This window comes from Cupressus sempervirens, chromosome 9, assembly GCF_028749045.1.
Source record: "Cupressus sempervirens isolate cs-2001-9-10 chromosome 9, ASM2874904v1, whole genome shotgun sequence".
Lineage (NCBI taxonomy): Eukaryota > Viridiplantae > Streptophyta > Pinopsida > Cupressales > Cupressaceae > Cupressus > Cupressus sempervirens.
The window spans coordinates 232,546,758-232,573,376 of record NC_143126.1 but is presented as its reverse complement, the minus strand read 5'-3'; positions in this window follow the sequence as shown (position 1 = coordinate 232,573,376).

Sequence of the window (26,619 nt, the reverse complement as noted above, 5' to 3'; positions counted from 1 at the left end):
CGTCGAAAGAGACACTCAATTAATTCCATGGCGAATAAGAGTAAACATTAAAGAGAAATATGGGTGAAAAACCTGACTACAAAACTAAAATTACGTAATAATAGTGGCAAATGTTCTGACCATTATATGAGTATTTTATAAAATTTGGGTGAACCAGTCAACTAGTATACGGTGTTTTTTTTGGCCAATTTTTATAGCCCAATCGAGACATATTAGCCAATTGGTGAATAATAGCCACTAAAAAAATCATTGATTATCTCTTTTAGTAGGCTTTTAGAGCCATAGAGCTCCTTAACACTATTTGAGACATGCCTACTAATGATATCCTATATTTTTTGGAAAATAACCATGGGAAAACCATCTGAATAAGGTTCTTGTTATCCCTAAAAAGACATTAGTATATTATGGATTCCCCATGATGAAGGCATCACCTCTAGAAGTATATTCTGACCATCATTCACAAACTAAGTAATATAATAAACCAATCTTTCATGATCTTGAAGATACAATAGAGAGTATCAAGACACAAGGCCAAATAAATGTCTCACCATCTCAATTGTGGTATCATCATCTTTATTAACACTTCTAGTGAGAGTTTTAATGTTAATGATCATGTTGGCAGCCATGTTCTTAAGATTAATAACATATAAAAATTTAGTATTTTTACACCCTTCCTTCAAACAAAAATGGTATCATCATCTTCATTAACACTTCTAGTGAGAGTTTTGATGTCAATGATCATGTTGGCTGCCATGTCCTTAAGAGTAGTAACATAAAAAATTTTAGTATTTTTACACCCTTCCTACAAACAAAATTTATGGACCTCTACTTCTAGAAAATTTCCTCCCTAGAAATAATGTTGTGATATCTCAAAAGGTAACCATCCAATCAGATTTTGTCCTAGCATTATTTCAACTCTATTTGAATGGTACATTTGATGTTGAAGATATAACTAAAGGTATTTATGTTCTATTTTCTAACACTCTTCATAAATTTTTTGAAGTTTTCAACCACCCCAAACAAGGACATAACATACACACTTCTATTCCACAATGTTTTGAAGATATCTTTAAAGTTTGGACACATAATCTAGATTTTTTCAATTCTAAAAGGAGAGTTTTTCTTTCTAGACTAGAATCAACAAAGGAAATAAAATGCAAAAATAATTAGGAGAAACCTTGGAGAAAGAGGAAAGACAACAAAAATACCTCTTTGGTCATCCAAAATTAGAGCCTAATCCATCTTGACTTGAATCATCCTATCTCCAATCCTATTGTTAGACCAAGTGTACTTTGTTCTGCTTAGCTCCAAATCCATCAGAGCCTCCTGACTAATAAAATCCATCAAATCCTATCTATCATTCATATAATTTTTAATTCCCCATGACTTTTTCCCTTCATGTATAGAAGAGTATTGAAGTCCCCTATTACAAACCATCTAAGGTCTTCGAAAGATTAGCTTGATTGTGAAAGATTGATGCAAATTTTTTTCCTGAGAGATTTATTATTAGAACCACAAACATTTGACATGAACCAATAAAAATTATCCCTTATATGATCTAATTTAACAATAACTAGGTTAAAATTGGAAATAAGAGGAATATAATAATAGTATTTTGATCCTAAAAAAATATGATGCCTCCCAAAGTTCCTTCGGCATTACCACCCACCACACCAAAAAAATTTTTTACACTTTAATCTTCTACACTCTTTCCTTTACTAGTTTTATTTTCTAGATCATCATAATATCTTATTCATGATCCCTCCCAAAATTCCTTAGAATTTCATGCTTATGAGGGCTATTTAGCCCCTGAATGTTATAGGATATTATCTTTATTTCTAGGGGTGAAATCTTAGATGGTTGCTTCCTTCCCATTCTCTATGTTTTACATACTATCCATTTCACAAATTATTTTTACAAATCTTCTTCCTTGTGAGTACTTTGGAGATCGTGTGTCCAGTTTAAATCTTCCCCTTGTAGGCATTCACAAAGAGGAGAGGAAAATGTATTTATCCTTTTTCTTTATGTTCTCAAGCTTTGGGCCACTCATATCCATTTTTTTGAATTTATTTCTTTTAGCATAGCCTTCTGGTTACTCATGGAAAAATTATCCTCTAGAAGGGAAGACTTAACAATTTTTTTCTCTTACAAATCCATAGTTAAGCTTGAACATTATCTCTATTTTGTCAGGAAGGTTGGTGACTTGATGGGCATTAACTCACACCCTAGCATAAACCAACCTAGATTTAGATGCAATCATGGGGTCAATGAAAAACAACTAGACCCAAATCAAGAGGCAAGGCTCTTCAAAAAATCTTCATTCCAAAACTCAAGGGGGGGGACTTGGGAATCTAACCCACATAAGTATCATATGAAAAAAGTGTCATCAAAATTCATCTTGTGTCCCCTTTCTTACAGGCTAGAGTTTCTATCAAACATTTAGGGCCCTCCATACAAAAGAAAATCAATATCTACCTTATTACAAAAGTTGAATGATAAAAATAATCAAAATTCATCTTGGGTCCCCTTTCTTAAACGCTAGAGAGTTCCTACCAAACATCTAGGTCCCTCCACACAAAAAATAAATCAATATCCATCTTATAACAAAAATGATTTAAAAACCCCTTGGGAGGGTGTAAATATTGACTTGTCCCTTAAGCTTTTGTTTACCCTTCACCATTGAATGCACAACCTCAATATTGGGTCAAAGACCCATAAAGTTTCCAACAAACATAATGTGCATAGAAAAAATAGAATGTTTGAATAAAGTATCCTAAACAAAGATTTTAGAAAAAATAAAAATTCTATCAACTTTGCAAGTAATAGGTAGAAAAGAGGACTTTCCACTATGTTTGACTCTAAAAAGGGATGACCACTTGAGCTTATGAGTGTCATACTCACCTAGAATGCTACCTTCATTAAAACCACATGATTTGACATTCATGGGATCCTCAATCTCCATAGATAAAGATTTATCTTATTGTCATGCATTGAAATCATGCTCTTCAACTTGACCATTAGAGTTGTCCTTCTTTCCCTCCTTTCAGAAACTCACATTGATAAAGTTCCCTATAGTTGGTAGCCTACCAATAGAAGAACTTTTCATTCTCTAATATCATCCTCTTATTGTTGCACCTTTTGGACTTACTTTGTTCTATAATAAAGGATAATCCACTGTTAGCCTATAGGTGATTATACTTTAACAAGCATGTCCTATGTATTGAGGCACATATATGATGTATTCATCTGTTATCATTTGATCATATAATCATGTCTTTCTTATTTGTGCTATCTATTGAGATTCTAGATCTTGGCATTACATTTATTTCCTTGGGAAGATTCTTGCACATTTAAATTGAAACAATCTTGGATTTTCAACTTATTAATATAAAAACATAGAACTAATAAGTTTATATAAAGAATAGATTAAATAACTTAGGAAAAATAAATTGAAAAATAATGGTTCATTTATTTTGAAATTTATAATGTCAATTTAGACTAATTAATATTGTTGTGGAAGCCTCTCTCTTTTTTAGGCAAGAGCCTACAACACAATGATAAATTGTGAGCCTCTTATCGAAGAGGTCTTGGGTTTGAATCTACTCACACTTAACAAATAATAGTAATAAATCACAATGCATAATAACAAATATTTTTTTGGAAATGGAAGCATTAACCAGAAACAATATACTTTACAGTATAAGTCAGATGCAAAGAAACAATAAGAGAAATAAATAACAATAATAAGAGAAATGATAATACACAAGATATACATTTTAAAACCTTGACAATATGTCAAGGAAGCATATAAGAAAGATATAACCTCTTGAAGATAAGAGAAAAACTTCTGAACATATAATAAAACTTGATTTATTCCTCAAAAACTTAAAGTTTCCTTTTGAAGATAAAAATTGTTCTTTTTCTAAAATAGAAAAAAGATTGTTTTCAAAATCTTGTTTTTTTGTTTTTCTTCAATTGTTGTCATTATCTAACAATCTCCACCTTGATGGTAATTTACCTAATACGTGCCCATGCCCATGCTCTTTTGCAAACCAAGAGAATCCACACTACATTTTAGCTTCTCTACAAACATTGGTTTAGTAAACACATCTACACAATTTTTAGGTATATGGACTTTTTCAAGAGATACTCTACCTTCTTCAATAACCTATCTTACAAAATGGTACTTAATTTCAATATGCTTAGTTTTGATGTGATAAGTTGGAATTTTAGCCAAATGGATAGCACTTTGACTATCACAATATATAATAATGTTATCTTGCACATTCCAAACTCACCCAAAAAACCTTTCAACCAAATTACCTCTTTAAATGCATGTGAGACAACCATATATTCTGCCTCAGTTGTAGATTGAGCAACTATCACTTGGAGTTTTGACATCCAACTAATTGCTCCACCTACAAGAGTAAAGAAATAACTTGATGTAGATCTCCTTTTGTCCAAATCACCTACAAAATCAAAATCAACATCAACACAAACTAAATTACTACAATCATTATAGGCGATACAATAATTAATTGTGCCTCTAAGATACTAAAGCACCGATTTCACTGCGGCCCAATTATCTTTACTTAGATTTTCCATGTATCTACTAACAACACCCACTGCATGTGAAATATTTGGTCTTAAACATACTATTGCATACATTAAACTTCCTAGTACATTTGCATAAGGTACAAAAGACATATAATCCTTTTCTTCCTTAGTACTAGGACATAAACTTGAAGAAAGCTTAAAATGGGAAGCCAAAGGGATATTAATAGGTTTCACATTTTCCATATTGAATATGATGAGAATCTTCTCTACATATGGATATGTATAGGATCATGGTCAACCAAACTATGCTTTTAAGTGGCAATATAAAATCAGAAAATCAGGGTTATCTTAACTTGACTTGCAATTTTCTACTTGTTATTAACTTTATATTAAAAATTTGAGACAAAAGAATCTCTAGAAAATTGAATCTAGTCTCTAAACTACTATTACTTATCTCAAAAAAATAAAAATTGATTGGTCAACACTTTGAATTTTAATACAATGTTAAAAAAATTTCAAAACAAAAATAAGAAGTAGATGTATGTCTCACCATCTTAATCAAAATCAAATGATAATATTTTTTAATAATATTCTAGATATAAGTAGTAGACTCATGCCTAGATGTGAGACATATTTTTGGTTATTTTTATTCTAAATAAATTATAATTAATTAATTTTTGACTTTAGTATTTTTGCAATAAAAAAACTCTCATGTCTAACCACCTTAACTAATTCAAAACTCTACAAAATTCAATTTTTCATTTTTATCCTTATGGTAGAAGAAACATAGAATGTGATGCATCTTTTGGATTTAAATTTTTTTTGTACCATTTGAAAGTTGTTGTTGTTTTCCAAGTAGTGTGTCAGTTAGCACTTTATACATAAGTTCATTAGAAAATAAGAAATAATTAGTTACTGAACTCATAATTTGGAAAACCTTACATGTATGGAAATATAAAAATATTTTTAAGAAACTCTTTTCATTTCATCAAATTTTGATGAAAAAAAAGTCATCAGCTACATGTTTGAAGTAAAAATCACATAAAAATAGGCCAAAAGCACATTTTTAGGATTTTTTTTAAGTTGACCATATAGGTTTGGTATGAAAAGATATAGTAGACCTTATAAAGATATTAATTATTTTCATTTATTATTAGGGTGGGTGGGAAAAATTTTTGAATAGATTTTGAAATGTTTTGAGATATTTCAAAACTTTTGATTTTTCAGATCACCACATTTTGGCACACCATGATCTTGCACATACCCATATTTCTTATGTGATAATCAAACCTTACCATGTTCCCTATCTCTGTGTATGCCTATACCCAAATTTTTTTTGTTTCTCCTAGATCCTTCATATCAAATTTCCTAGCCAACTAAGCCTTTAGCTTATTAATTTCGACCATGCTTTTACTTTCTACAAGCATAACATCAACATATAATACCAAGATAATGAATAAGCTATTTTCTAAACTTTTAAGGTTAACATAATGGTCATAGTCACTTCTTACAAAGTTTTGTCTCACCATGAAGGAATCAAACTTCATGTACATTGCTTGGCTAACTACTTCATGCCATCCAATGATTTCTTGAGTTTGCAAACATTTTTTTTTTTGCAATAATGAACAAACCCTTCTAGTTGTTCCATATATATATATATATATATATATCCTCATCCAAATCTCCATGTAGAAATGTTGTGATAACATCTAGTTGCTCTAACTCAAGATTAAGTAATGCAACAATGCTAATACAATCCAAATAGAAACAAGCTTAAAAACTAATGAAAAACCTCTTGAAAATCAATACCTTCTTTTTGAGGATATCCTTTTGCTACTAGCATTGCCTTGTGCCTTTAAATTTTATCATCAACACCCTTCTTTATTTTGTAGACCCACTTGCAACCAACAATCTTTCGACCCTTGCAAAGTTTTAGCAAGTCCCATGTCATATTCTTCTCTAAGGAATCCATTTCTTTTTTCCATTTAGCATTACTCATTGCTTCCTAATAACAACTTGGTTCAACATCGTTAGAAATCAAAGCAACTAATGAAATGAAATTACCATACCTTTTAGGAGGATTCTGAACTCATGTAGATCTTCTAAGAGATGGTTGTGGTCCATAGTTTCCTATATATTTTCTAAATCTGCACCTTCTTCTTTAGAGACATCTTCTTACTTTTTCTCTTATGTAGAAGGATGAGTTTCCAACTGAACTTGTTGATATTGTGGTACTTCTTTCTATTCCAAATTATTTTCTACAAAATCTGATTTTGTTAGAGAGGATTCATCAAATACTATGTCTTTGTTAATGATGATTTCATGTGTAGTAGGATCCCACAATCTATTTCCCTTAACTCTATCACCATAGCCAACAAAGGAGTATTTTATGGATTTTGGGTCTAACCTAGAATGCTAATTTTTAGAAACAAGAGAAGAAACATCACAACCAAATATTTTCACATTTGAAAAGTCACATGAATAACTTGTCCATACCTCTTTAGGAATCTTGCAATCTATTGCAATTAATGGTGACTGATTTACCAGATAGCATGTTGTATTAACTACTTCTACCCACAACTCTTGTTGTGATTTGGCATTACTAAGCATACTTCTTGCTCTATCTAGAAGAGTCCTATTCATGCGCTCAGCAACACCATTTTGTTGAGGAGTGTAAACTATGGTTTTATGCCTAATGATCCTAGCTTCTTTGCAATAGTTCTCAAACTCTAAAGATGTGAACTCACGTCCATTATCTATTCTCAAATATTTGATTGATCTGCATGTACTCTTTTCAACAAAAACTCTAAATTGTTTGAATCCAACAAACACATGAACTTTACTTTCAATAAGAAAGACCTAAACTGTTATTGAGTAGTAATCTATAAATTTCACAAAAATATGATGTTCCTCCACAATAAGCTACAAGGGATGGACCCCAATCATTTGAATGAATATAGTCTAGAATACCATTTCTTGGATGGCTACTAGAATTAAACTTCTATCTACATTGCTTTCCAAAGACATAATGCTTGCAAAAATTCAAATTCAAAGATTTTAAGTTTAGAAGCAACTTATAATTTACCAATACCTTTAGCCCTTTCTTGCTCATATGACCCAACTGTTGATGCCATAAATGAGCAGATTCATCACTTTCCTTAGATACCATTATTGCATGATTTACATATGTACTTCCTTCTAGCCTATAAAGGTTTCCAACTTGTGTAGCCTTCATCACCACTAAAATTCATTTACAAACTTTAAGAGCTCCACCTTGACAAGAGAATTTATAACCACCAAAAACCAAAACACCCAAGGAAATTAAATTCTTCTTTTAGTTCTAGTACATTAGTTTCTTTATAATAGTGTCAAACATCTTAATTCTAATACTCCCAATCCCAACAGTCTTACAACAAGAATTATCTCCCATAAAGATAACACCTCCATCAATAGGTTGGCAAGAAGAAAATAAACTCTTATGTGGACACATGTGATCGGAAGCACCAAAATCTAAAATCCATTCATCTTGACTTTGTAAGATATTTCAAACATATAACACTTCACCAACCGTACCTGAGTTTGTCTTAGCTAGACTCACTTTCTTTTAGATTCATCATTCTATTCTTTTCTTTTTAAACAATATTTCTTGAGATGCCCTACTTTATTGCAAAATTGACATTTTCCCTTACTCTTTTTGTCTCTTGATTTCGATCCAGATTTATCTCTCGAACCTTCCCCTTTTTCTATGGAACAACCTCTAGCCACCATTGCTTCCGGTGTGGAGGTTTCTATATTAGACTTCGTTCGCACCTCTTTAGAAAACAAAGCTCCCACAACATAATCAAATTCAAGAGAGTCAGCTATACAAAAACTAATAGAAGTAACTAAGTGATTCTAGGATTAGGGCAAAGAACATAATAGTGTCAATTTTTACATTCATACTACCTAATCGAAAAATTAGAGTATTGAAAACTTTTCGATGATCAACAATTTTTATACGTTCCTTTATCCATAGACTATACAATTTCCTCTTCAAGTAGATTTGATTTGTCAAGTCATATAAAGACTCTCCATTCTACCCCATAAACATGTAGTTGTATATTCTTCAACAATATTAAAAAGAACCTCATCTGCCAAACACAACCTAATCATGCTTAAAGATCTCATATCCAAATCTTTCCAATCATCATCTATCATATTTGTCAATTTCTTTGATTTTCTAGCTAATGCCTTATGCAATCCTTGTTCCACTAAAAAGTCATGTGTCTTGAGCTTCCATAGCTCAAAATTCTTTTTTCCATTAAATCTATCCACCTCAAATCTTGCATTCGAAACCTTTTCCCATTTGATGCTGCAAAAAACTCAACACTAAATTCTAACATAGCTACTATAAAAAGGATATTGCTCTAATACCACTTACAGTTGTGAAAGAGAAAGTATTAACCAGAAAAAATATACTTTACAACACAAGTTAAATGCAAAGAAAAAATAAGAGAAATAAACAAAAATAACAAGAGAAATGAAAATACATAGGTATATGTAGTAAAACCTTGACAATATGTCAAGAAAACATCCATTGGAAAACTATAGGTATTATTATTGCTCAAAAGAAACTCATTACATCTTCAACTTATCAGTTGGTACTGCAATATTTCTTCAATTATTGTCATTATCTAACAAATCTTCAATAGTACTTTTATTATTTATTTTTATTTTAAATAAAAAAATTCAAAAAAAACCTTGTAGAAATCAAAGATGACCATTCCAATAGGAAAATTAGACTATAGAATAGCTAGAAAAATGCAAACCACATATAGGGAATTAGATCCTGAATGACTTCAAAACTTTCAGGTAGTTGTTCATATTTCTAAATAACATTACTCAATATTTAAAATCTTATTCATCACAATATGATGGGAGTTTTACCTTTATCATTGCTACAAATCCTAGATGAATAGCCAAGAATAGGACTTGTACCAATGCCATAGTGCATTGCCAAATGTTCTTTTTTTCTTTGTTTCTCACACTCCCTATAGTGGAATTTTGATTACTTTTTGAGAGAGCTCAAATAGGTTGATCCTATTCAACAAGAGTTGAATGGAAGCCAATTCCTACCATAGATGGTAGAAGAAGATTCATGATTCATGCTTGTTTGCAAATTTTCTAGGAATAAGTATAGTTGAACTAGAAAGATGGGTCAAGCCTCGATTTGACATTTCAAGTTTCAACTTCTCCAACTATATTTAAGATCTTGTTGAAGGCATGGGAGAATTTCCAAATAAAGATCTAAAGTATTGGTTCTTTAAAAGATGAGGGTCTACATTTCTATATCTATCTGATTGAGCCTGAACACAATAGAAAGCTCGTTGCATTGCTACAAGGCTTTTCTTAAAAATATATCTAATAAAATAAAGGTGTTAAGATCTTTAATGAATAAATCCTTGAATAAAATAAAAACATTAAGATCTTTAATGATATTCTTCAGAATGGAATGGTAAATGAAGATAACTTGAGTGAAATTCATAGACTTATACTGCAGTGCTAATGGAATGAAAAAAAACAAAAATAAAAGTCTAAGCCCATCATTGCTTGCTTACTATTAGTATGATTAATATTAGAAAACACATTATTCTATTCCTTACAGCTTAAAAGGCTATCAACTTGCCAATACTATTCATGATACTATATGTTCCTTTTAAAATTTTAATTGAAGCTTTTTATTTAAGAAGATAACTTAATACTATAGATTTCTTTTTCAATTTAATTGAAGCTCTATATTTTGTAAGAATGGAAGGATTTTATGGTGATTTATTTTCTAAAATAAATGAGTTCAATCCACATGTGTTTGAATTTGCAACTAAATTCATTATTACAAATCATCTTCTAGGGATTAATTTTGCAACTATTAATGGCTACCCTAACTCATTGTATCCATCCTTCATACTCTCAATCTGATAGTTTTTCTAAATTGGTATTGTTTCTTCAAAATTGACCTAGAATTTTCCATTTTCAACTACATTCAAGATGGCTGGTTAAGATGAGAAGGTACAACTCTTATTTTTTGAGAAATTGGATGAAAGTACATAGAAAAGATGCAATCAAACTGCTCAAGAAACCACCTATGAAAAAAATCTGCTCAAAAAACCAATAATGTTTGTTGAATTTGGAAAATCTTATAAAGACCTAGGGTATACCATTTATAAAACTATTTAATAGAATATTTACAAGGTTGTGAACAATGAATAACATAACATTTACAAGGCTTCAAACAATAAAAGGGCAGGTTGAGGTGGATTATTCTACTAATTGATAGTAAAAAGGATGAAACACTTATAGATGTGTATGAGATAGTCTTATCTTGAAGTCCATCAACAATAGCCCTTACTTCTTTTCAATCCTAGCCCTTGATCTTTAATTTTTCTATATTGAATTTGTGCAATAGTATATTTGGATAAAAAAAGTTAGGAAAAACCATGACATGAGACTAAAGAACATGATACTCTATCTTTGTAAGATGGTTTAAATATAAATGTAAGAAAATTTTGAAAACGTGAAGAGGGAGAAGTCTCTCACTAAGGGAAGTTAGTTAAAAATAAGAAGACAAAAAAGAATGTCTAAATAGGACTCAGAGGTTACCTTTCATGAGGGATCATGAAAGTATATTTTATTGCATCAAGAGGAAATATTTTATGGCATATTTCTAACATACTAATAATTGCAAAGAAATGTTGTTTGAGAAGATCACCATGTAATGTACTGTCAATGTTAACTTTTTGCCTTTGTAGGGAGTACAAAAAAATGTGGTGGCATATAACTAGGGTAGACTTGTTGCAATAAGTGCAATCAATAGAGTTGATATCAATAGAAGTATCAAATAATTAGATAGATCCTAGAACTCAAACTCATATTGAGCTTTTAGGAATGTTGGAATCCTACCTTTCATGTTACATGAACTTAATCCTAGACTTTGTAAAGACAATTTTGGAATCCATTTTGGACTCAACTTTATAGTTAAAAGGTTATTGGAAATTTCCAGAGCATGAAGTTGGGTGAGATTATGAAGGTACAAAATTGAAGAATCCCCACTTAGCTAGCTAGAACTGATAGGTAAAGGTTGGCCAATCTAGAAAGACTAGAATTATTAAGGGAGATGGGACCATCTAATGAATTGTTTCTTAGATCAAGCATATATAGAGATGAGAGTTTACTAATGGAAGGTGACCACCCTTAAACACTAAGGGAAGAATTAAGCTTGGGAAAGAAAAGTCAACTTTGACTATTTAACACTTTTGGTCTAGGAATTAAGCTTGGTGTGTGATGTTTATGTTGTTCCATGGAAGAGGGTATTTTACATGTCAATGCATTGCTACTCAGGCAAAGCTCTACTGGGTAGTGAAGCTTAGTGGAAATGGATGAAATGTTATCCTTGAGTTGGTTATTACTTAAATCAATACTTTGGAGGTTTAGAAATGCAGTCAACAACAATGCAAGAATGAGACCATCCAAATTATTATGGGAAAGATCAATATAGACTTAAGGGAAAAGTCTTCCCACTAAACTCAGTTTATGAAAAATTGAGAGAAGTTGTTGAAGCTGAGATCGAGGTGTTTTAGATTAAACAAATGGTAGAATAACATCCCCAACTAGATTACTCAAAGACATGACATCAATTGAGCATCAAAGGAACTGTGAACATCAAGAAAAATGGCCTGAAGTGTGTGAGGATGGAATTCATTACATTCCACTCACAATACTACAACTACTCCCATATTTTGGATGGGACTAGTAGAGAAATGTAATTGGCTAGAAATAATAGAGAGCAACCGAGTAAATGTCTAACTTGTCAAAACTCTTTCTTTTCATTTTCATGGTGTGCAGAAGGGAGATTAGATTGTGTAAACACTCATTTATGAATGCTTGATCCATTAAAAAAATTATTGTACCAAAAAAACTTACTTTCAGAATCATCAATTTTACAACCTTCACCAATTTTAGACCCTATTGACTCTGTTGATTAATATTTAAAATTATATTATTATTATTCACATTAAATAATATAAAGATCAATGAATCCAAGAAAATAATTAATACCATTGGTCCACAAATGTTGTCTTAAAAAAATATATAATAAGAATACTATCAAGTCACTATGCATGCTTCTACAATCTAGTAAATGATAAAAGATCAACATATGGAAATTATTAATGTTTTTGACAATCTCAAAATTTGTGATTAAGCAAGGCCATCTTTCACAAAACCTAAGAAATCACATGAACTCAATATATCTTTTTCTTTAGATAAATCATTTCAGTTCACGAAATAGGAACAACGTCAACAAATTGTTCTATTATACAATTTTTATGAGCAAAAGCCTATCATCCAAAAGTAAATAGTCTTGAACATTGCCACTCAAATGGAAGAAAACTAAACATACAATTTTCAAAATCAAAGTCCTATTATCTAAAGCTAAACACACAAGAACATTATCACTCAAATGGAAAAGAAAACATACAATTTTCATGATAAGAATCCCATCATATAAAATACATAACACTAATGATGAAGACCCTAAAATTACTTGTGAGAAGTTTATTAGTCTACTAAATTTGATTTTATAAATTTAGTTTGATATGAAAGGTAAGGAGTTGTGACCTATATTACCAACTTATTCCCTAAAATAGTGACTTTTTTCTCTTCCTTACTAGGAAATTTGTCTTCTCATTCTATAAATCATTCCTAGAGTACATTGATTTAATCTAACAATATAAAGCCTCTACATTCTAAATAATACTTTTGCCATAACTTTCCCCATAATGAATTCTGGTGTGATGAAGCCAACAACACATATATGCACTTCCATGAAAAAGTAATTAATTTCACAATTGAAGAAATGATTAGTTTATGCTTCCAAGCATCTTCTGTAGTTCAATCATACCAAACCATAAATTCCACGTCTCCTTTGCATGCATGCAAATATGCTCTACACTTGTCAATCAAACTTACCACTAGATGTGATGGAATTACCTAATAATTTTTTAACATTGCATATCTTTTTTTATTCATTTCATCCAATTATGCCGACTACCTATCAGCTAAAAAAGCCACATTCCAGCCCATAAGATTTATGTGTCCTAGGATGAAATATAAAAATTATAGTTAAATTTTTTGATGAATACCAAACTTTGTAAAGTTATTGATACCATTCATTTGAAATTTAGAAACTCGTGCCTTCTCTTACATGAAAAGACTACCACTCTCTTATACACACGAATAAAAAGTAAACAGTGTTTGATTTAGTTAATTAGTGAGCACCTTTATGTATCCAATATTTTTAATTCATATTAATTAATAAAACTAAGGTTTAATTGGAAAAAGAAATAAATTTTAATATTGATTTAAGGCAGACCCATCGGCAATAGTTCTCTGGCTTTGGTAGGAAATAATAAATATAAGTCCTATATGTGTGTTTTGAATATCTATTTGACTAAATTCTACAATAATATGGAAACTTGCCTATAATTTATCAATAGAATCTTCCAAATTCCAAAATCTGACTTCATGGCATTTCGCTATAAGGGCTAATGAATTTTACATGGTGACAACATTTTGTAATGCATCTTGACTATATATATAGGAAGAACATGATTTTTTCTTTAGAAAACATAAAATTAATAGAAGTCTATAGAATATGAATTTCTATTCTTTTCTTTTATGTGGTTAAGAGTGTTGGGATATGAAGCCAAAAAGTCATATGTCTTTTCATTCTCCCACTTGACTCTTCATATTCATAAAGTTCTATATAATGGTTGTGTGTAGCCCATGTAATGTATTGGTTTATTAATACAAGTAATTCCATGCTGAAGTGTGAACATAATTAAGTTTTGTTGAACCATGATAAATACCTATTTCATATGTTTCATCTTCTTTGATTCAACTTCTTTTCTCTTTATTATATCTATAATTGTTATAAAATCCTAGTGAGGTTGAGTAAAGATGGAAGAAGATGAAGTTGATTTTATTATCAATGAGTTGATTTATAATTTAGAAAGAGATTTTTTGTATGTGAAAGTAAGAAAGGAACATGATATACACTGGAGGGATGGTTGGAAAAAATAGGAGAAATCACGTAAAGACTAGATGTAGCTATGACATTTATTTAGAAAAATAGTTGGCCTTGTAAGACAAGTTTCCAACCTTTTTTCCCCTATGTCAAAGGTGGAGATAGGTTTTGGTTTTATGAACAATGAAGATTCCAAAGATTTTTCATTAGAATCCTAGGTCAAAACTGATGTGAAGTTTGTCTCTCAAGTTGAGAAGAATGAAGCTTGCAAACATGTGGCTAGGCATAGGTTGTTGGGGGAGGCCCAAACGAGAGGCCTATATATCGACCAAGAAGGTCAAGAGGTGCAAGTTGTTGCTCATCCTAAAGAAGAGGAGGCACTATCAATTTTATCTTCTAAAGATAGAAGAACTCAAAGTGAGCCAAGTAAAGGATCTCACAAGCTATTGCTAAGTGAGAGGTTTGATTCTCCTTCGCATGTGGTAGATGATAAGTTTGACAGGAAAATAGAAAGATGTTCTATGCTATACAAAAAATAAAATTGGGATTACAATAACCAAATTTGTAACTTGGTGAAGGGGTGAATGAATAGATGCTTGAGAAAACATGAATTGGGCAGGATTATTGTTGAGACACTCGACTAGCTTGAAGAAGTCAAAAAATCACAGTTAGTGATGGAAGTAGTAGAAGTGGAGAACTACAAGAATGGAACCATGTTGTCCTAGCACTATGCCATTATGACATGTGCCCTTAAGTTGATGGAGAGCCTACTATACTAGGAAAGAAATTCAAAAAAACTTGGTGTTGTGGATCAAAATTGTTCTCAAAATCAGCCCATTCAAAACCAAAAATGTTCATATGGACCTGTGGATTTTGGTTACAATAGTGGTTTCTTGTATACCACCAAGCTCACCATATTTATGAAGCTATAAATTGAAACAAATCACTGTTTTTAGGATTTGGCACACACCCTACATAACGATGAAGAGTCAACTAGACACACTGATGAAATCCCTATTGCAAATCAAGGGTGTGGTATTAGTGCTACCTCCCACCATGTTGACTTGCTCCACTCACAAATAGTTTATGCCGTAATAGGTGGGGATACACAAAGACTTTCCATGGTGGAAAAGCCTATGGTGATGGAAGTATTTTTGATCCATTATTTCTACCTATGAACAATTTAATACAAGATGGTTTAATACCCATAGACTTGGACAGCTCAAGAGGAAGTTGGAAGATGAGGCAATTAATTGACACTTATGTTAATGATTTGGGGAATTCATCTTCCTCAATCAATGTGTTTTCTAATTTTTTTGATAGATGAATCCCAACAACCTTTATAATTTTCACTTCCTTCTTAGCAAGGTATGGAATTGGAATGACACATAACAATGATGCAAATTTTTTGAGGTTTAGGTTGCGTTACAAAGAAGATATTTATAATTCTGATGTAACTTGGAGAAGACTCATTTGTACTCTATTGGAACAATGTTTGGCAACATTAAGCTCTTCTCTAGGCCTTGTTATTTTCTAAGATGTGGAATAGGAAGCAAGGAATGCCATGATGCATGGTTGCACTAGTTGGACTTCACAGGAGATATGAAGCCCAATAGTCATGTCTTTTCATTCTCCCTCTTGACAATTCATATTTGTAGAGTTCTAAATATTGGTTGTATGTAGCCCATGTAATATATTGCTTAATTAATACAAGTAATTCCCTACTGGAGTGTTGACATGGGCAAGTTTTGTTGAACCATGATAAATATCTATGTTTTGTGTTTCATCTTCTTTGATTCAACTTCTTTGCTCATTATTATGTTTACAAAGAGTACATCATATCATTATTACTTTCCTGAAATATTTTGATAATAATCATCTTAAGCTATTAAAAAATTCATGCACAATAATATATTTCTTGCATGATAAAATTAAAATTGGAATCAATGATATTGTAATGTGCATGATAATAAAAACCAAAAGAAATTAATAAATTTAATGTTACTTTATTAGCCTTATTGTGACCTTCAACTTGTATTTTGTTGGCCCCATATAGTTTTAACGCCTTTGGAAAATCATTTCTTGACATCACGGATGATCACGTAATCGACTCGCACAAACATTACCTACCAATTTTTTAATTACAAATTATACTGAACTCATTCTTTCTTTATGCTTTGTAACTTCAACCTTCAATCTTTGTGGCAATTTTGTGTTTGAAGATTAAGTTCGTCCTATAGAGGAAATTGATACATAATTTAGAGAAAATCTTATATGTTAGCCCTACATATTACTACAATAGTTATTGATAGAATTTATAAACTCAACTTTCAATCATGATGGTTTAGTCTGAAAATATCATTCATAATAAACTTGTAAATGATTATTATTTTAATTTCATCATAACAATTCATCTGTAGAGCATTAGTAGATAGTTAATGCACTTGTTTTTTGTTGTTTTCAAATAAAATTTACTGAATTTTTAATTTTGAAATAAAATAAAAGAATTACTCAGTCAAAACTTCTAGTTTGAATAGCAAGCCATAAAGTAATCAGTGACCTCCAATTCTTTATATTGTCGAGTTATCTTGATGTACCTAATAATATACCACTATGTATGATAAATCTCAAACTAAAAGATTTTTTATATTTACAGAGATTTTATATAAATTCATTTCCTGTATTTCCTTAGGGTTTCAATAAGATAGAAGGGCTAGTTAGTCAAAGCTTCTAGTTTGAACGAACTATGTGTGAAAATGAAGAAAATGAATGGTCAGAATTAAAATTAATCTCTACACGTTTCACTAAAACAAAACAAAAAAGTAACCAATCGTCTCCGAAACGGGATACGACTTTGAATACATAATTGTGGAAGAAATTATCGGTATGTTATCGCCCCACCCTTAAATGGGTCTTCATTGCATACCATCTCAAGCTTTGGCTACAATACAATTTAATCGTTAGGAATCCTCTCTGCATTTTGAGTTAGTAAAGACACAAAACTCCGAACATGGGAAGTTTGGCGCGCATGAAAATAAGCACAATATTAATGCTTGTTCTTCTCTCGCTTGCAATTGATTTCCTGGCGCACGTATCGGCTCGATATAACCTCCCAAATCCTTCAAACAAGAATAATTTGAGGCAGTCGGCTGCTTCCACCTGCGGCAGCTCTCCGTGCCCTCCCCCACCACCAGCACTACACAATAATGTCGCTTTATCAAATGATAATGCAGCTCTAAAAATGGAAGAGTTAACAGTTTCCAGCTCACCCTATGGCGATTCTCCATGTCCTTTAGCAACACCAACATTGCTATACAAACAAGCTGCTTTGTCAGGCCATAACAATAATAATAATGTGCTCACAGAAATGGAGCAGTCAGCTGTTTCTAGTCCCAACTGTGGCTCCTCTCCATGCCCTCCACCTCCACCTCCACCACCACCACCACCATCACAACTACTCAAAAAAGTCGGTGCTGCTTCAGATATCTACTGAAACCCGAGTTTCTTTCCTCGTCTATTCTTGTCCCTAAACGGTAGTTGCTCCGCATAAATAAAACCAGTTGTTTTCTGTGATTCTGTCTTTTCATTATTTTCATTCATTTACTAGGTTCCAATAAAATATCGATGAGAATGCATCTGTTGGTTGGCTATATAATGTCTAAATAATTCTTATCCACAGATAGTAGTCGCACAACACAAAGAGAAAGAGAACCGTTTGTTTTCTGCAAATCCTTGCTTTTGCCATTTCATATCCCTTCACATTCATTTTCATTATTGTTGTATTGGTTTGAATAAATCATCTTTACAATTTAAACGTAGTGGACTCATCAATATTGTACAGAACTAATGGAAACATGACAGGCGCCATACAAAAGAGTGCAAGTTAATAAAGAGCTACAGCTAATGTGTTGAAGTAAAAAATATAAGTGAGCTAATGGGGCTTTAAAGCTTTTTTTAAAAATATTTTATGGGATGTAAAAGGAGAATGATATATAGTATTAATAAATCGTATTTATTATGATTGACATTTTAATTAAGAAATAAGAAATTTTATAGAATGTTCTAATAAATGGTAAATAATTTTATTAGATGGTAATGCATATTAATGTTTATTAATAATATGTTGTAACAAAGATAGTTATCATTTAAATTTATAAATTTAACATAATTTTCAATTATCTATATGTCTGTATAACATTGAATTGCATGTTTTGTTCATGCATTATTAAACTGTAAATGTATATAATGATAAGTGAAAATAATTGATTCTTCTATGTTGTAAGCTTAGGAATATCTTTTGAATGAATTAGGAATAAATAAGATTGTGTTCTAAAATTCATTTTGTATATAAGGTTAGTTATTAGTCCTTGTAGGCAATAGTGCAAAAGGAAAAACATTCTCCTAATACTATAATACTATGGTCATTTCATTATTAGGTATTAAAATGAATTTTACAATTTAATATTCCCATTTTCTTATTAGCACAACTCCTTTTTCTCAATTGTATTTTTATTTTCCTAAATTCAAAAAATTTGAGAGGGAAAAAGGGTTTGAGGAATAGCAATGCTGAGGGACATGTTGCTCCTTTGTGCATTGGCAATAGTTGTATAGGGTAGATGGCATCAAAGTTCAGGGCAGCGATATAGTTCTATATATTTTGTTTCGTTTCAATATTCCTTTGTTGTTTGTAAGTGGGGTTTGGATAAATATTTGGTAGCACTGCAATTCCCACTGTAGGAAGCTAAATCATATGTCATTGATATCAATGAAGTACATTAAGTATTGTATTTTCCAACAGTAGGAAGCTACGTTGCCTATGATTGATACTAAAAGTGCACATATTTTGGCATAGGTATAATCCCGTCTTTTTAAATTAGTTCTAAAATGTTTGATAGATTGCCGTATCTTCTTAGCATTACTATTTATATTGTTATCTAACAAACGGATGTTTTTTTTCCCTCTTTGACCTCTATATTTTCATTATGCAGAATTGATTTCTCTCCTCAGAGCCATTTATATTTGCATTTTGAGTATTAATATTTTCTTTCTTGTTGTATTTGAATGCTCCGCTCGATTATGAAACTAGCAATATTTTTCAGCTTAAATGGTTGTGGACTCTACTTTTTGAAAAAAATGGGACCTCTAATCTAGTTATATTTTTTGCTAGAATCTTATTGAAAACTCCTATGACCTTTCTATTCATATTTATGGTGTGTACTTTAGGCATTCCTACAGCCACCTCATGTTGGATATTCTATGTAAACAAAATTAGGCAGATTAAAATTGCGTATAAGCTAGCAGTTTAATATTGAATGTAATTGATCCAAAGGATTTTGGCTTCCATTATTCTACCCTTATATTTGAAATTTATGCCATTAATATATTTAGATATATTTTGATTTAGAGCCACATGAAAGGTTGGATTGGCCATCAATTATATATTGTAAAAATTTATCATGATCCTTGTTTCCATAACATATGGACTCTTTTCTTTAGGAGTTTCTTTGCATTCTAAGTTAGGATGTCAATATGGAAGTTCATATTGAAGGATTCCATAAATGTAGCCATCAAAAACATGGTCACAATTATCTTCTTTATTAATATATTCCAGGATAATTTTCTCTTTGGCTTTCTTGACATAGGGAGAAACAACATATTCTTGTAAGTAATGAGTATGTAGGATAAAAGTCTCTCTCTCTCTCTCTCTCTCTCTCTCTCTCTCTCTCTCTCACACACACACACACACACACACACACACACACACACACACACACACACACACACACACACTATTGAAAGTATAGTATGAGATTTTTGATAATATAAATTAATAGGATTAGACTTCTTAGAATGTTTCTTGATTTAATTGTGTTACTATTTTTGTGAAGTTCGCTAAAAGTGCACATTGGAAAGAACAAAATAGAAAAAGAAATAGAAAACACAAATAGACAATTTTATTGTTGTTCACCACAAATTGTGGCTACATCCACACTATAGGGAAGATCTCTATTAATGTAAAAGTCTGCACTTTACACCACAGTTGTAGCTTCAGGTCTTTGAATACAATCTCAAATAATGAATCTTCAATACATATTTACAGAGTCACAAAGGAAATGAAGAGATGAACAATTGGAGGGAAATAATAATAAAATGTGCATAATAAAAGAATGATTGTTGGGCTTCACATATACACCCAAAAAACCTCAACTTGAAGTCCAACTACTATAATGTATGAGCTTATTTCTTTACAACACCGAGAGAAGCTCCGTAGAACTCAAACTTCTCTCGTGGAACAAACTTTGTAAGTGCATTAGCCGGATCAACCTTGGTATTAATATTCAAGACTTGAAGTTTTCCCTTGTCAAGTTTACTTTGAATGAAATGATATCATACTCAATATGCTTTGTCTTGCTATGAAACATTGCATTTTTGGCTAAGTCAATGGTACTTTTACTATCACAATACAAGGTTGATCCTTTTTTACAACAATCAAAATCACCAAATAGATGTTGCAACCAAATCAACTATTTTGGTCCTTTAGTGAGAGGAATGTATTCAGCCTCAGCAGTAGCAAGTGAGACCAATTGTTCCAACTTTAATGCCCAACTGATTCCTGCTCAAGTAAAGGTAAATAGATAACCGGTTGTAGATCTTTTGTTATCTAATTTTCCAGCCTTATTTGAGTCAGTATAACCTCTAAGTGAAGTATCTTTTACACCAAAACACAATTCAAAGTTAGAGTGCCCTTAAGATATCTTAAGATCCGCTTAACTGCATCCCAATGTTGTTTACCCAGATTACTCATAAATTTGGCAACAACTGCCACTGCTTGGGCAATATTTAGATGAGTGCAAACCACTGCATACATAAGACTACCCACTACTGAAGAATATGGGATGTTCTTCATGTAATCTTGTTCTTCTTGTGTCTTCGGACACATGGCTAAAGATCATCTAAAATGATTAGCGAGAGGAGTGCTGACCAATTTGGCATCTGCCATGCCAAATCTTTTGAGTACCTTGAGAACATAATGTTCTTGAGAAAGTTTTATTTCCCTCTTGTGTCTATCATGGATAATGTCCATGCCAAGTATCCATTTTGCTGCCCCTAAGTCTTTCATGGAAAACCTTTCTGACATTTTTCTTTCAGTTCTAAAATTAGCTACATAGATGATCCTATGACAAGCATGTCATCAACATAGAGCAATAAAATAATAAAGGAACCATTAGGTAACTTCTTGTGGTAGAAACATGGATTAGATTCACATTGAATAAAGTTATTTTAAGTCATGAATCAATCTAACTAGAGGTAACATTGCCTCAAAGATTTCTTGAGACCATACAAGCTCTTCCTCAATCTGCAATATAAGTTTTCTTTACCATGCTTAATGAATCCCTCAAGATACATCAATACATTTCTTCATTCAAATCACCATGGAGAAATTTTGTTTTGACATGCAGTTGTTCAAGTTCAAGATCATGGGCAGCAACTAATCCAAGAATAGCCTAGATTGTAGTCATCTTGGCCACTATTGAGAATATTTCATTGAAATCTATGCCCTTTTTATGATCAAAACCTTCAACAACTAACCTAGCTTTATAACGCTTGTATTTTTTCCTTCATCTTTCAACCGATAAATCCATCAATTTTTGAGTGCTTTCTAATTTGGTGGCAAAGGAACCAAATCCAAAGTTTTTTTTTGTAACAAAGAATCCATCTCTTCCTACATCGCTACCTCCCATTTGTGAGAATCTAGAGCTTTGAGAGCTTCTTTGAAGCTTTTTGGTTCAACTTGGTCTGAAATCAAAAGTTCTGGCTCTACTTCTTTCGAGTGCAAGAGTTCATAGTCATAGAATCAAGCAAGAAGCCTTCTTTGTCTTGTAGATTTCCTCTATCCTTGAACATTCTCATTATGATTAGAATGTCCTTTTTCTTTATCTACAGATTTTTGGAGTTCGAATTCACTACCTTTTGAAGATGTGTAGTAACTCTTCTTAGAATTAGAGTGATTAATATTTGTATGCACAATCCCCATATTTGAATTGATGTTGTGAGAGTGAATTTGCTCACTTGAAAATTGAGCCTTGGCTTCAAACTAACTCATGGATGGACTTAATCTAGTATGCGAATCATCCAATTCTCCTACAAGTCTGATAGTAGTAGCACCCAATTTATGCTAGATTGGAACTGTATGGTGAAGGGAAACTTGTGGCTGAGTGTTACCAAGATCTTGATTAAAGAGACCATCATGTAGTGAGTTAAAACCATAGCATTCATCCTTGTCTCTACCAAGATTAGTCCTCATACTATTATGAACAAGGGCATTGGGTTTTGTTATTGGACCCACCTAGTGACCATGTTGATAGAGATGACTATGAACCTACTATTTTTCATTTGACTCATTCCTATTAGTAATTTCGACTACAAAAAAGCTCGACACAACTGCTTGAAGAGTTTGTCAATGATTGGTATGCTTCTGAGATCACACTTCTTCCTTATGCATTGGATTGTGGGATGTGCAATGAAGAGGATGCGAGGTATGAACGAGTGATGTGTCAATTGGAGTGGTTGAAGGTGTGCTAACCTATTGAGATTGGTGAAGAATAGAACCATGCACATGGTCTTCTGTAATGTCCTAACACCAAGTGTCAAGCCTATTATTATCTTTAACTATTTTAGCTCCATGTTCAGACACATGATAGTTTGTATGCACTTTAGGCCATTCAATACCAATATTATTAGAAGCCTATTGATATAGACCATGTGATATGGAACTATCACTGATTCTTTCACCATGAGCTATGGGTTTAGCAAACATATTATTCTTTTCTACATCCAAGGTGTCTTGCAGCCCATAAGAGTAAGCAAGGGAGCTATGAGTGGGTAAAAATTCATCTAAATGTGGAGTAAAGAGCTGGTGATGTAGGCTAGAACTGTGAAGTTTCATATTACTATCGTGAAAGATAGGTACTATCCAAAATTCTCCACATTTAGATAAAGGATTGTTTGCTCTACTTTGATTTGAAGTGTATTGATTACCTTGTTCCTCATTGAAACTATGATTGTCTAATTCTCCAATACTCTATTCACTAGTAGTATTGGAAGGACTCCACATGCTAGTGGATGAAGTGGAAAGAGGGGCAGGGGCTAGAACTAAATTTGGAGATAAAATACTAGAAGAAAAATTGTTATAATCTCTATCAACATTAAATTTATTATCAAAAATAGGGAAAGTGGCATATTCACATTCTTTTCTTCATTGTGTAATGCTAGAAATACCTTCTCATTGAAGATGACATCTCTACTTCTGATGATTTTCTTCCCAACTAGGTCCTATATTCTAAAACCAAATTGGTCTTCACCATAGCCCACAAAAATGCCTTTTTGTGATTTTGGATCAAGCTTCTTTCTTTCCTCCTTCAGAACACATACATAAGCTTTGTATCCAAACACTTGGATGTGAGAATATGAGATTTTCTTTCCCATCCACTCTTCCTCTAGTATACCAAAGTCCAACCAAGAGGATGGACATTGGTTGATTAAATATATTGATGTATTACATGCCTCTACAAAAAATTCCCTACCTAAACTATCATTGTAAAGCATACAACAAGATTTCTCAATGATTGTTGTTTTCATCCTCTGTCCTACTCCATTTTATTATAGGGTCAATGAAACAATCTTAATTCTATGGATGCCATTGTCTGCAAAAAATGAATCAAACTCCAATGAGAAAAACTGTCCACCATTATCCATTTACAAGCACTTTATTATATGACCATGACTCTCAACTATAGCCTTAAAGATTTTAAACTTGCTAAAAACATTAGATTTCTTATGCAATACGTAAATCCATATCTTTCTTGTGTAGTCATCAAGCAAGGTGACAAAGAATTTTCCTCCTCCAATAGAGCTTTCCTCAGTGGGTCTAAACACATCAGAATAAATAAGAGCCAAAGGAGTACTTTTATTTTCATGTCTGGTCCTCAAGAAGCTTACCCACTTCTATTTTCCATAGAGACAATGTTCAAAAAATTGTAAGTCAACTAATTTCAGTCCTAGTAATTGCTTCTCCTTATGCATAATAGCAAGGCCCATTTTACTCATGTGACTAAGCCATTGATGCCATAACTCTAATCTGCTATCTTCAACTAACATGGAAGCCACCACTTCATTGATATTTTCTACAATATACAAACTCCCAATCTTGTCTCCTTTTGCAACTAACATGGATCTTTTTGTGACTTTACATGAATCATTTAGAGAAGTTACACAACCTTGTGAATATAGCTGACTTACAGAAATCAAATTTCTCTCTAGTTTTGGAACATGACACACATCTATTAATAGCCATTTAACACCTCCTTTCAAAGATAATAAAATATCTTCTTTTATTGGTATTTCACATGCTTTATTATCACCAAAGTATACTTCACCAAACTTACCTTCTTGACAATTTGAGAAGTCTTCCGTACATGAAGGGGCATGAAATGATGCACCAGAATCTAAAAGCCATGAGGTTGAAGTAGTCTTAGTTGTAGATAAAATTAAAACACTATCATCTTTCTCATAGATGGTGTTGGCTTGACTTTCCTGCACTCATTCTTGTGCTCTCTTATAACCTTGCCAATTCTTTTTTACGTGACCACTTTTGCCACAAAACTAGTAGTCTCCTCCTTTCCTTTCCCTTGACTTTGAGTGCCTAGCGAATTTTGATCTTCTATGATCATTGTTCCTTCCTCTATTTTTGGTACTGACCGCTATCAAGGCTTCACTAAATGAGGATTCCTTATTGCTTCTCCCCATATCCTCACTAAGAAGAGTTTCCATTACTTCATCATAGTCTAGCTTGCCCTTTGAGGAGTTACAAGTACTAACTACAATAACAACAAGGTCCCAACTATTAGATAATGAACAGAACGAGATGATAGCTTTAGATTCATCATCTTGTGTCATGCCAACTAAGGTTGCTTGACATAATAAAGTATTCAAATCATTTATGTGATTTGACATCGTAGTCCCATCTTTCATTTTCAGAGCTTGTAGAGCTTCTTCATGATGATTATTTTATTTGTAGCTAAGAAAGAAATATTGTTGCCTTTTCTTTCTCATCAGTTTTATCCTAGTCTTTATCCTTCGTTATAGCTAGTTTCTTTTCTTTTCTATCAATTGCTACCACCAAGTCTTGCTTGACTAGCAACGAAGGCATCTAAATTTTCTATGAATTGAAATTCTATCCTAAGAATTTTTGCACTCGAAAGTCTTCAATAACTCTAGATTTTCAAACACATAAATTGATTCTAGCATCTATGCTAGGCTCTGATACTGAATTGTGATGTTCACTAAAAGTGCACACTGGAAAGAATAGAAAAGAAAAAGAAAAAGAAAATGCAAACACATGATTTTATCATGGTTCACCACAAATTGTGGCTATGTCCACACTATAGGGAAGATCTCTATTAATGTAAATGTCTAAACTTTACATCACAACTTTATCTTTAGCTCTTTGAATACAATCTCAAATAATGCACCTCCAATACATATTGATAGAGTCTCAAAGGAAATGAAGAGATGAACAATTGGAGGAAAACAATAAGAAAATGCGGATTATAACATAATGAATGTTGGGCCTCACATATACACCCAATAATTTTTTGCATCAACATTTAAAAATCACACTTTTTGATCCATCATCAGGATGTGAAAAGATAGAGAACATGTGGATAGATATTTGACTTAAAGTTATCCCATTTTCATTGAGTCCATTGTCACATTAACAACATCATATCAACATGATATTTCTATAGTCCATCAATAAAATGCATTTTTCTAGGATTTTATTGTGTTAACTATTTTTTGCATCATAACTCATAGTATTCTTCATACTTTAGAACTTTCCTTATGTGTTGTACATAATTATGCAACAATAAATAAATAAATCCCCTAATTAATCATCCCACCTAGTTCAACATACTTTTTGCACATTAGCTTGCAATTGTCGG